Here is a 12,870-nt window from a genome sequence, read left to right as displayed (position 1 = left end):
CAAATACGTAAAGGAAGACTTTTAAATATGATTTATCTTTATTATCATTATTATCATCACTATCATCATTAAATGTTAACTTATTCAGAAATAGGTTACCTTGTACAGGTCTAACGCAACGCTAAGTAGCTATTTTTAATTAATATTCTTGAAATACATTTAAAAAATAAAAAGTTTTAATTTTATGGGCCATGCTTGTGTCCTTTGGGCTAAATCAGACAGACGATTAATTAAAGAGAATGATTGTGAAAGAAATGAGAATACACGAAGTCCAAGAACACCGAGGAAAGCAAGATATTATGAAAAATTACATTTACCATATTAAGATATACGTATAAATCCTGAAAAGATATTAACTTAGGATAGGGTGACCAAACGTACTGATTTTCGCAGTACAGTACTGTTTTTTAAAGAACTGTCCTACGTGTTACGAAGACGCCTAGAAAATTGAGAAATGTCCTTCTTTTTTAAAATGTCCTGACTTAACTTGTTTGCAATATTTTAATGTTTCATTCTTGATTCACAACAGGAACAATTGGTCTGGAATAAACGAACAATTGTTTTGGAATACACTGTTTTTACTGAGAAGGTCTTATTGAGATATCAGTAAGGCAGATACGAGACTTAACTCAGTAATTGAATGGGATAATGTCCGCATTAGATTGAAGTGCATTAATAAACAGTCAGGATAGAAGCAAACGATCTCTACCTATTTGATAAGATTACAAATGTAAAGAAGTATGCTACTTTTGAAGGAAATTAAAGAATAGAACACTGCTCAAATGAGGGTAGATTTAAAATGGAATGAAATATTCAAGCATTTTGAAGAAAATTCTATTCCATATTCCCAATTCTATGATATTGTGGAGTTTAGTATGTGCTTCCGTGCTACAAATGCTCCGACTGAGAGGATATTGTCTATAATGAATAATTTGTGTACTGATGAGAAATGTCTGTTAAAAACTGAAACTTTTAAACTGCTAGTAATTACCAAATGTTACTTTAATTTTTACCTGTAGTGAATTTCCATGACATGATTTTGCAAAACAGCAAGTTACTGAGCGCTGTTCATTCAAACGAAAAATATGTTACCAAGCACTGTACTGATATTTAGTTCGTAAATAGATGTCACATATTAATGAAAAAAATTTGTTAACGTTTTTGAAAAAAAAATGCAAGGTAATTGATAAATAACCGTTAAGACGAACCACATTTTTATGTTTCATCAAAATTTCATGCTTCTACGTACTTAATTTTTTTTTTTCATTAAAGTGACTCCATATTACTCGGTGGAATTGTTTTAAACTGTTTCGTCAATTGTGTATTGTCATTCATTAAAGTAATTAGAGCTGTGTTGAATTCCTTCAATACTTTTCTTGAGTACTTATTTAAAAACAAAAGTGAATGATCAACTTAAGATTAACGCTAAATCAGTGCTGTCCAAATAGAGGCCCGCGGGCCGCTTGCGGCCCCCCAAACCATTTTCTGCAGCCCACAAAGCTCTCAAGATTTACGATTGTTATTACTGATACTATTTTCATTTATATTTATTCATTCTTTTAATGTTTTCACTTTCCTTTCGAGATAAGGCATCTATTTAGCGATTCCTTATAACAAAAGGCGCGGGAGTCCACGGCAACAACTTCCCCTAAATCTTCGAATTTGGTCGGAAAAGAGGTCAGTGTTTAATAGTACTTATTTGTGTGAAAGTGCATTTTCCACCATGAAAATTGTGAAGAATCGCTTCAGAAGCTGCCTTGGAGATTCTTCTCTTTTATATCTTTTGCGGCTCACAACAACACAGGAATGGATGTAGATATCCCAGCCCTTGTTAACATTGCTAGTCACTTTCATTTGTCACGTTGAATACGTATATAAGATTTCAAATACATTTTTTAAATATTTTTTTGCATAATAATAATAATAATAATAATAATAATAATAATAATAATAATAATAATAATAATAATAATAATAATAATAATAATAATAATTATTATTATTATTATTATTATTATTATTATTAGCTGCGGCCCTCCACTTTACTAGTAAAGACGGTTATGGCCCTCAGGCTCATTATAATTGGACACCAGTGCGCTAAATGAAATAAGGATGTGTGTATTGTCGACGCAGTAAACTATCAGATACTATTATATGCAGGGCCGCCCACAGGGGGGATGTATGGCGCAAGCTGCGCCATTGAGAAAAATTTTGGGGGGGATTTTACTCTACTTTCGAACTAGCAATTTTACTGTCGGAATAGCATTAAAACACGATTTTGAGAAGCTAATTTTCAAAAATTTTCCGGGGTGAACCCCCGTACCCCCTGCTTCGATACTCGATGAATGAAGTACCGCGCAAGTTGCTATATGAAAGGATGGCGCCAAGTTCTGGTGAACAACAGTTACAAACACTCAAGGAATCACTTTCAAATTTAGATTTGAAACTCGCCTATGTTGTCTGTTGAAAATTATAAAGTAGTTTGACATAATTGTGAGCTAGTGGTAACCATACAGACAACAGCCAAGTTTCAAATCTAAATTTGAAGTGAGCCAGTGAGTGTTTGTAACTGTTGTCCACCAGAACTTGGCGCCTATTTTTGCGATTTCAATTCTTTTTAAGGCCACTCGTACTTGGCTCTTTTACATTAATGTTTTTTGTTGGATATCACTTTTTTTGTAGGCTAATTTTGAGGATAACATTTTCTTTTGGTATCAAATTCAATAACTTGTAACTTGCGTCTTACTTTTCATGTACAAGGGAATTATATCAATATTTTGTAAAGAAAAAAATAATACTACTAATTGTAAAAAAAGAATACCTGTGCCATACAGAGTGTGTAGAAGTTTTTATACCCTTCAATATCCTTATAGAACATATTTAGTATTGTACACTACCAAGACTACTTATAAAAGTAATGCCATTTTTATAATTACTACTGCCCCTACTACTACTACAAGCATTCTATAATACTACTACAGGAAATAAAAACAACAACAAAAATAACAATTACTAGTACTGTAAAAACTACTGCTACACTGGTCAATTGTTTTTAGAGGACTTAAGTTTTGAGGAGGGAAGAGATTATTAGTTTTAGGGGGAGTGCGCCATCAGCTTTGGGGGGGATGGGCACCCCTGATTATATGTATGTCTTACATTTTGCTTGGGAGAATCTAGTCACCCTAACTTAGGAGGGCGAATTCGTTCCTTAAGGTAACCGTATGTCCCGATTAATCAGAATTGTCCAGTTTTGTGAACACAAAGAATAAATTTTGTCCCGATTTTTTTTAAAAAAAGCATTATACGTCATAACACAGCCACACACACACACACACACACACACACACACCCACACACACCCACACACACACACACACACACACACATACAAGTTCTGTCCACCGGGTCCCAGGATAAGGATTCGATATATTTTGTTACACAGAATACAAATAACGAAACACCATGACGATCGACCTTGTTATTTTTTATTTATTTTTTTAATGGGCGAAAAACTTGAGTGATTTTGGATAGGAAGGATACACGTATCACAGCTATACAAGAAAACAACAAGAGTTCTGTGCAGCGAACTCCTCGGTATGGATTCAATACATTTTCTTACACAGAATCTAAATTTCAAAATTCCAGAACGATTGATCGTATGTTCTTTTTTTATGGGCGAAAAACTTGAGCGATTATGGATAGGAAGGATACATGTAACACAGCTATATAAAAAGAAAGAATAAGAAACAAAGTTCTCTGCAGCGGCGTATTATGTGCTTTCGAAACTCCACGACGATTATGAGCGAAAAAAATAGCTATTTTGAATAGGGAGAGGACACACGTTTTTTTTCTTTTCTTTTTTTTTTTGCCATAAAAGAAAATTGATACCGTCAATCGTCCTAGGATACCGGAATTTGGATTCTGTGTAACAAAATATATCGAATCCATACCCTGAGCTTCGGTGGACAGAATATTTTTGTGTATGTGTGACTGTGTAATCTCTACAATTTTCTTTTAGATCGATGATTGATTAATTTAAACTGATTTTTCAACAACTATTCAGTTTGAAATACCAGAATGCCTATAATTTGTTTGTTCGTTAAAGTTTATCATCCCTTCTGAGTGCCAAGGCTATATCAGACGTGCTCTTACAGTTTAAGATGGAAGCCAGACCGCCGTAAATGCATTAAAATATTTAATGCTGGGGCCTCCGCCTCGTATCGTAAATAGTGGTATATGAACAAAAAAGCACACGTCACGCACTCCTGGCATACGGGAGTAATTGAATGAAGGACGATAAAACGTTGAGTACCTCCAATACAGTCAGCTAATCCCAGACCAGCGTTGCCAACCCATGATGCTGCGAAAACAGTCTTTCACATTTTCCGTAATTCAACCCTTGAAAGGTTCCTGATTTCACACTCTGATTTATTCTTTCGCTAACATTGAAGTATTAAGCGAAATTGAAATCTTAAATGATGCCATAACTTGAAATTAAATAATAATTTACATTTTACAGCACCGTTGTGTTCCGTAGAGAACCATTGGGGGCCCTGAAGCGGGAAATACAAGTAAGCCCCACCAAAACTTTTATGATGGGCCCTCTCTCAACATGTTTAAAAAGTCCATGAATTATATAGGAGTGATTCATGTCGTTTTTTAAAATTTCTATGGTGAAAATGTTTTCATGGGACCCCCTCTGTCGCTGTCAATCCGAGCCGTAGCTAGAGATTTCAGCGAACGGGATGAAGTGGAATTCGGTGCTCCCCTACACTGACCTCACCAAGCTTGTTTATATATATCAAAAGTATCCGGACACCTTGTTGAAAATGACTTGCAAGTTCGTGGCGCCCTCCATCGGTACTGCTGGAATTCAATATGGAGTTGGCCCACCCTTAGCCTTGATGACAGCTTCCACTCTCGCAGGCATACTTTCAATCAGGTGCTGGAATTTTTTGGGGGGAATGGCAGCTCCTTCTTCACGGAGTGCTGAACTGAGGAGAGGAATCGATGTAGGACGGTGAGGCCTGGCACGAAGTCGACGTTCCAAAACATCCTAAAGGTGTTCTATGGGAATCAAGTCAGGACTCTGTGCAGGCCAGTCCAGTACAGGGATGTTATGGTCGTGTAGCCACTCCACCACAAGCCGTGCAGTATGAACAGGTGCTAGATCGTGTTAAAAGATGCAATCGCCATCCCCGAATTGTTCTTCAACAGTGGGAAGTAGGGATGCGCACGAGTCGAGACATGTCTCGAATCTTGACTCGACTCGAATTCGAGTCGAGACACACTTTGTAAAATCCGAGACGAGTCGAGACAAACGTATTTCTCGACTCGAATTTTCGAGTCGAGGCAGCTCGTAAAAATCTCGACTCGACTCGAATGTCTCGAAAATCTTTCTATAATTTTAAATATTATTTTGAAGAAAGTACTCATTTAGAAACACTCGGCACGATAATTTCGGAAACTACAGGACTTGTCAGGTGTTCGAGGAGTGCTGTGGTGAGTGTCTTCAACAAGTGGCGAAACCAAGGGAAAACGACGTCCAAACGTCGAGGTGTTGGACGCCCCAAACCTCATTACACATGTCGGACGTTATAGGCTGGGGAGACTGGTAAAACATGACAGGCAGCGAACTGCGTCGGAACTAACATCAGAGTTTAATGCTGGGCCAAGTACAAGTGTGTCTGAACTAGTGTTGTAAAATTTATGGAAATTTTGAACCTGTTGGTATAAACCCGTTTTTTTTTATTTCTTTCCGGAAAAATTAGAATCATTGAAAAAAATAAAAAAAAATGTTTGTATTAGGTTAATTTTACTAGTAATGATATCCTTTTTCTTTTCAAACGCATGAAAAATATAAGTTCAAAAATTTCTATATTGCGAATATTAAAAAATCGCACTCGAGAATAAAACTATTCCAATCATTATCTGTATTAAAATACTAGATTTACGCGTATATGTTTGTCCCCACAAAAAAATTATATATTTGTCTCCAGTCCTTTCGACAATGAGATATTGAACCCACAAGTGCTAGAAATGTACCGTTTTCATTGGTCGATTCCAAATTTTGTGTAAATTGTCCAGTTCTAATGAATATTGAAAGAAAAAAAAAACATGGCCATTAGTTCTTTATTAAATTTTTAGGGGTACACTGGAAGTACTGAAATTTTTGAAAAAGTAAAGCTTCATACCCTACTAGTTATATATTCCAACATCATATAGTTGTATATAGGGGTTGCAGATCTCTCAGGTGTTTGTTTCATGGTCAAATGATAAGAAAACGAAGGATAACCATTTCTCCAGTCTAAGATGAATCTTCATTGTTTGGAGAGATTTTTTAATGAACTCCGTATATAACTGACATAATTAATTGTGTGTGTAATTTATTTACTTATTACATAATGAATGCAAAAAGAAAGAAAACACTAGTCATATATGAATTAGAAGTTCCAACCACAAGTGGAGTCAAATGTTGCTAACGCTGGAGTGCAAGTCAAATCATGCAAACGGTGTGAGATATTGAAAAAACTAGTCGAAACAATTTCCCCTTTATGATATCCCTTGCCGACTTTTATAAAGGTGTTCTTCACTTGTATCTGTAAAGGGATATGCACAGATATGAGGAATGACAAGGAGATTCATGCTCATATGTGAAATGAAATCTTTGAGTTTGACGTCACACGGTTATGCCGGTAAGGCTAAAGGAGATGGTGATTATGAGAAATGAATGAAATGGTGGAATGAAGAAAGTGGAAGGAAACGGGAGAACCACGGGAAAACCCACGCACACGGTGTTTGTCCACCCCAAAGTTCACTTGGCGGGAGCAGGGTTTGAACCCGGGTCCCCATGCACCAGGGGTGAACGCTCTACCACTGAGCCACCGCGGCCCCATGTTCATATGTGAATGATGCGCTGTGTAGAGAGTTGTTCAGCTAGTTGAAAATTAATAGTCTGCACTTATTTCTGTTATGTCCTAAATTCGTGGATGTGAATTAATTAGAGAAGTTACAGTTACATGCATTAATTACAGTTACATACAAGCCTACAACATGAAGTGTTCTGTTGCAACAAATAGGTCTCTTGAATAAAACTGAGTTCTCAATATGCTCGTTGGTCTGGTGAAGTTTTGTTAATTTTAACCAAATTACTTCTTACGAGAAAGAGCAGTAGGCAAATTTTACTAATACTCATGCACTAAAACATATAATTACTATCAGGTAATATTTTAATATAGACAATTATATAAACTTTATGTACAAAATCCTGCATGTAAACAAATACATGTTTTCTAGTGCAACAGATTATCTATTACAATCAAAATGAAAGTGACTATGTTTCTAACTTAATAACTCTTGAATCATCAGACCGACCTCGATAAAATTTTCAAGATAGATTAGATTCGGAATGGTTTTTATCATTTCACTTTCAAGGTTCAACTCACTTTGAAGGGAAGAGGAGAGGGGAAAATGACATATTATTGTCGAATCCACAATTTTCGGGGTCACTGAAATGAACAATGACACTTTCGATGCCATTTAAATCAAAATTCAGCCCCACAACTTGGAGGAGGAAGAAGATATATAAAAATTATTGAAAATGACCGATATTAGTGTCGAATCGATAGCTTTCAGGGTCGCTAAGATGAACAGTGACACTTCCTGGAGTCGATTTTTTCTGTCGGTACGCAACACTGGCACCTTTTAATGGTAGCGGAATATTTCCTTTTCTCTCTTAAAAATGGGTTGACAAGAAACTTTAAAAAATACCAAATACACTGTGAAAAAATTGTAGGTGGCGTACTTTTGGCCCTTCCGAAATAAATAGGAGGCGTGGTGTCTCAGTGGTAGAGCGTTCACCTCCGGTGCTTACGTTCCCTGGTTCGGTCCCAGCTAGCGTCGTATTGACTTTGTGGTGGACAAACACCGCGCTCGTGGGCTTTCTCGGGATTCTCCCGTTTCCTTCCACTTTCTTCATTCCACCATTTCACTCATTTCTCATTATCACCGTTTTCTTTAGCCTAACCAGTATAACCGTGGGACGTAAATCTTAAAGATTTCATTTCATTTTTCCTCCCGAAAAACTTCCTGCGTACGTGCTTATATTTCAATTATCTTTATGAAAATGCTGTTCTACTCAAAAGTGTAGGGTTTGAAGTCTGAACATTGGGAGCTAATTGTGCTACATATTGTGCTATTATTATTATTATTATTATTAAATATATATATATACAGTGTTGGGTAAGTTACTTGTAAAAATGTAACGCGTTACAAGTTACTTTACTTTCTCTTAAAATGTAACGGGTTAGTAACGCGTTACTTGCCCCCAAAAAGTAACTGTTACTTTACTTCGAAAGTAACGCGTTACTTTTAGGTCCGAAATTTTAAAAATGTGGAAAAAAATTATGACTTCAATTTTCCGTACTACTATTACTACCGCTATTATTATTATTATTATTATTATTATTATTATTATTATTATTATTATTATTATTATTATTATTATTATTATTATTATTATTATTATTATATTTATTATTATTATTATTGCACGTTCTGAATCACTTTGCAAGGACAAATTTTTACTTGATATATAAACATTTTCATATAATGTAACATTGATAAAATGCCATACTGCGTTACTCGTAGGGATGGACACTAGCGAGTTCGAGCGAGTTTTCTTTGACACTCGATTCGACTAGAAACAGACATCTTTGAGCTCGACTTGAAAAATTTCCTCCAGCTCGACTCGAATCGGGGTCGAGTTTCGAGTCGACTCGAGCCAAATCCGGTGTGTAGTTTCGAGTACATTCTTCAAGTATATTACATAGACAGTAGGCCTATAATTATTATCAATGATACTCTACTACTACAACTTATATTATTATTATTATTATTATTATTATTATTATTATTATTATTATTATTAATAATAATAATAATAATAATAATAATAATAATAATAATAATAATAATATTATAACAACACTGTATATAAAAAGAAAGATAGGCGGTTTGTATTTGAATTCTAAAAAAAACTAGTTGATTGCCAACCTCGGTAGTCGTGAAGTCTAGGAGTCAAGGACATTGTTCACGAGATCCTGAATTTGGGTTGAGGGTCTAGGTTGAGTATTCGGGCTCGAGCCAAACACTGTTAAAAGTTATAGGGCACTGGCCAAATATCTTCAAAACTGCTCGGCCCGGGTTTAGAATTGTCAACGACTCGAGCAGCTCGCTCACAGCTCATTCACTATCGACCCGAACCGAGAAGTGAGCCGAGTCAACAGCTCACCCAACCGACTCGGCTAGAGCCCTCGGCTTAGTTGAGCCGAGCCGAGCAAATGGCTCATCCCTACCAAGTCAGCTCGAGCCCATGGTTCACCCCAAGTGAGCCGGCTCGAGCCATCTTCTCAGTTGAGCCGAGCCGAGCTGAGCTTGTTATAAAAAATCTCTTGTGGTCTCATTATCGAGACGAGACGAGATGCGAGCAATGTCCCTTCTCGTGAGCAACACTAAAAGTATTCCATGGCTTTCGTTTTCCAGTGTAATCAGGCCACGATTTCAAGACGACTTAAAACGAACGAGCCATTTATCAAACTCGACTGGACTCGAAACTCGACGCGAAAAACTGAATCGGCTCGGAATTCGACTCGAGGATATTACCCTTGACTTGACTCGAAACTCGACTTGAATTCGAGTCGAGTCAAGTTTTAGCTTGACTCGTGTTCATCCCTATGTGTTAGAAAAAATGGTTGGTTATTATTATTCTGCTAAACTAATTATATAATAATAACAATGTTGTTATGTAAAATTAAAAATAAAGAATATAGAGAAATATTACACTACTCTATAATCAACGGGACTCTAGGATAAGCAAACTGATCTGAAAGAACTCCAATATTACATCCATCAACAGACTATTTTCTAGGAATAAAGTAGGCCTGCTCATCAAAACACAGTTTCTTCATATAACCCCTTACTGTAAATCGTTAATTATGGTACCCTAGTTTTTGATAATATTTTCCGCCGGGGCACTTCAGACACTTTACTTTTAAATTCTGTTCACCATCATCCTCAGCTCTTAAGCTGGATCGCTAGTCACCTTTAGGGTAAAACTTTCTCACTAGATGGCATAGCACATTGCGATACATGCGATGTTGGCACATGAGTTACGGGTAGAAGAGTGTTTAGACACGGTCGCATTTTATACATGATTTACAACAAAGAGAAATGAGAGCTTTTATTTCCATTTTACTTAATACTGCTTGCTTTAAAATATGAATTAATTATATTCTTTGATCAAAAGTGATTTTTTAACTCATGAAACGTTATGCGTATCTCTCAAACTAGATGTCTTTGTGGTGCAGATTAAGAATGTCTATACTAATACAAAATCATTACATAAATTTCATCTTTTGGACAAAACAGACTCTCAGTAAGCTCAAAAATGGTGTTTTATAAGCGCAGTTGCAATCCTTGGTGTAAAACTTATCTCTGCTTTAGAGGTTTAATATATCATGGCTAAAATTCCATTGTTTTCTGGTCAAAGGGCAACTCAATTTGCATTTAGGGGAAAATTATATCATTTCTATGGTAATAGTTTCTTAGAAAACGGCAGTTAAACGTTATACATTTATTTATAATTAGAAGCCTCTACGGTGCAGATTAAGGATACGTGTACAAATACAAAATCATTACCTAGGTAGATAGGACAAAGCAGATTCTTACGTCCGTCAAGCTGGCCCGCACAAATTTCATATTCAAACTAAAACAGTACCAAACATTTGTACCCAATATGTACCAATTTGTAGAACTAAAATTAGAATTTGTACCCCCACCAATTTCGAAAAAATTGAATTTTTGATGGCGGGCCAGCTTGACGTAAAGCTGGCCCGCACAATTTATTTTTCTTTCGAATTCGAACAAAAACGGTACCAAAAATTTGTACCCAATATGTACCAATTTGTACCACTAAAATTAGAATTTGTACCCCCACCAATTTCGAAAAAACTGAATTTTTGATGGCGGGCCACCTTGACGTCAAACTGGCCCGCACAATTTATTTTTCTTTCCAATTCGAACAAAAACGGTACCAAAAATTTGTACCCAATATGTACCAATTTGTACCACTAAAATTAGAATTTGTACCCCCACCAATTTCGAAAAAAATGAATTTTTGATGGCGGACCACCTTGACGTCAAACTGGCCCGCACAATTTATTTTTCTTTCCAATTTGAACAAAAACGGTACCAAAAATTTGTACCCAATATGTACCAATTTGTACCACTAAAATTAGAATTTGTACCCCCACCAATTTCGAAAAAAATGAATTTTTGATGGCGGGCCACCTTGACGTCAAACTGGCCCGCACAATTTATTTTTCTTTCCAATTCGAACAAAAACGGTACCAAAAATTTGTACACAATATGTACCAATTTGTACCCCCACCAATTTCGTAAAAACTGAATTTTTGATGGCGGGCCACCTTGACGTCAAGCTGGCCCGCACAATTTATTTTTCTTTCCAATTCGAACAAAACCGGTTCCAAAAATTTGTACCCAATATGTACCAATTTGTACCACAAAAATTAGAATTTGTACCCCCACCAATTTCGAAAAAATTGAATTTTTGATGGCGGGCCAGCTTGACGTCAAGCTGGCCCGCACAATTTATTTTTCTTTCCAATTCGAACAAAAACGGTACCAAAAATTTGTACCCAGTATGTAACAATTTGTACCACCAAGATTAGAATTTTTACCCCTACCGATTTCGAAAATATGAATTTTTGATGGCGGGCCAGCTTGACGTCAATCTGCCCTGCTCAACACATTTTTCTTTTCAATTCGAATGAAAACTGTACCAAAAATTTGTATCCATCATGTACTTATTTGTAAAACGAAGAGTAGAATTTGTTCCTCCACCCATTTCGAGAAATTTGAATTTATGTTATTTTTAAAACTATACCTTATCTTGGGCAAACCAGGAGGTAGTGAACAGTACCGGAAGTACAGTTCGAAAGTACAGTGAACAGTACAGTTCGAAAAGCCCCCCGAAACAAAATCGTAAATACGCCACTGGCCTTAATAATCATTAGAGTCGATCTTGTCGCCGTTTTAGTGAATCGGAACAATGATTGATTCGTGGTGGACGAAATCGTATGCGTGGGCTTTCTCGGGATTCTCTCGTTTTTTCCCTGTTTCTCATTCTACCATTTCCTCCATCATTCACTTACAATTTCGTCCGTCTCCTTTAGCGCTTAGCTTGCATAAACGTGGAACTTTAAGCTAAAGAGTTCATTTAATTTTTTCGATGATTGATCCCTTCTAATCTTGTGATAATTCCTCCCTTTTTCCTGATGAGGAAAATGAGTTTCTGTAACTCGTTACACAATTTCCCCCCCAAGCTAAAATTAACGTGGAAGGAATTTCGTCTACACCCAGAGATTTGTATTGTTTCCATTCTTTAATCAATCTGTTTAGTAGTTTAGACGTGGTAGATGTATTTTCTTTCTTTTTTCCTGATTGGCCTTATATTAGAGCGAAATTATTATTTTTGACTTAGTTATTTTCCCAAGTTAAATGACACGTTCAATAGAACATACGAAGTTATGCACAGAATACATAATCATTAGCAGCACAGACACCAGTCTATGTAAGAACATTCGGACACACTAACAGACACTGAGCAGTGTTTATTTCAGAAAATAATGTTCCGGGGGCAGGCTCAACGGTATTCGGAGGAGCACTTATTATTTTTACATGGTACTGTTCTATTTATATTAAAGACGTATTATTCTGGTCTCCTCCGCAGGCACTCACAGAGCTCCGGGGGCGACTAGCCCTTAAAAACATGTCTGGAAAACATGTCAG

The sequence above is a fragment of the Thermobia domestica genome, chromosome 8 (genome assembly GCF_964235325.1).
Source record: "Thermobia domestica chromosome 8, izTheDome1.hap1.1, whole genome shotgun sequence".
NCBI classification, from domain to species: domain Eukaryota; kingdom Metazoa; phylum Arthropoda; class Insecta; order Zygentoma; family Lepismatidae; genus Thermobia; species Thermobia domestica.
The sequence above is the reverse complement of the archived record's forward strand: the minus strand, read 5'-3'. Positions refer to the sequence as shown.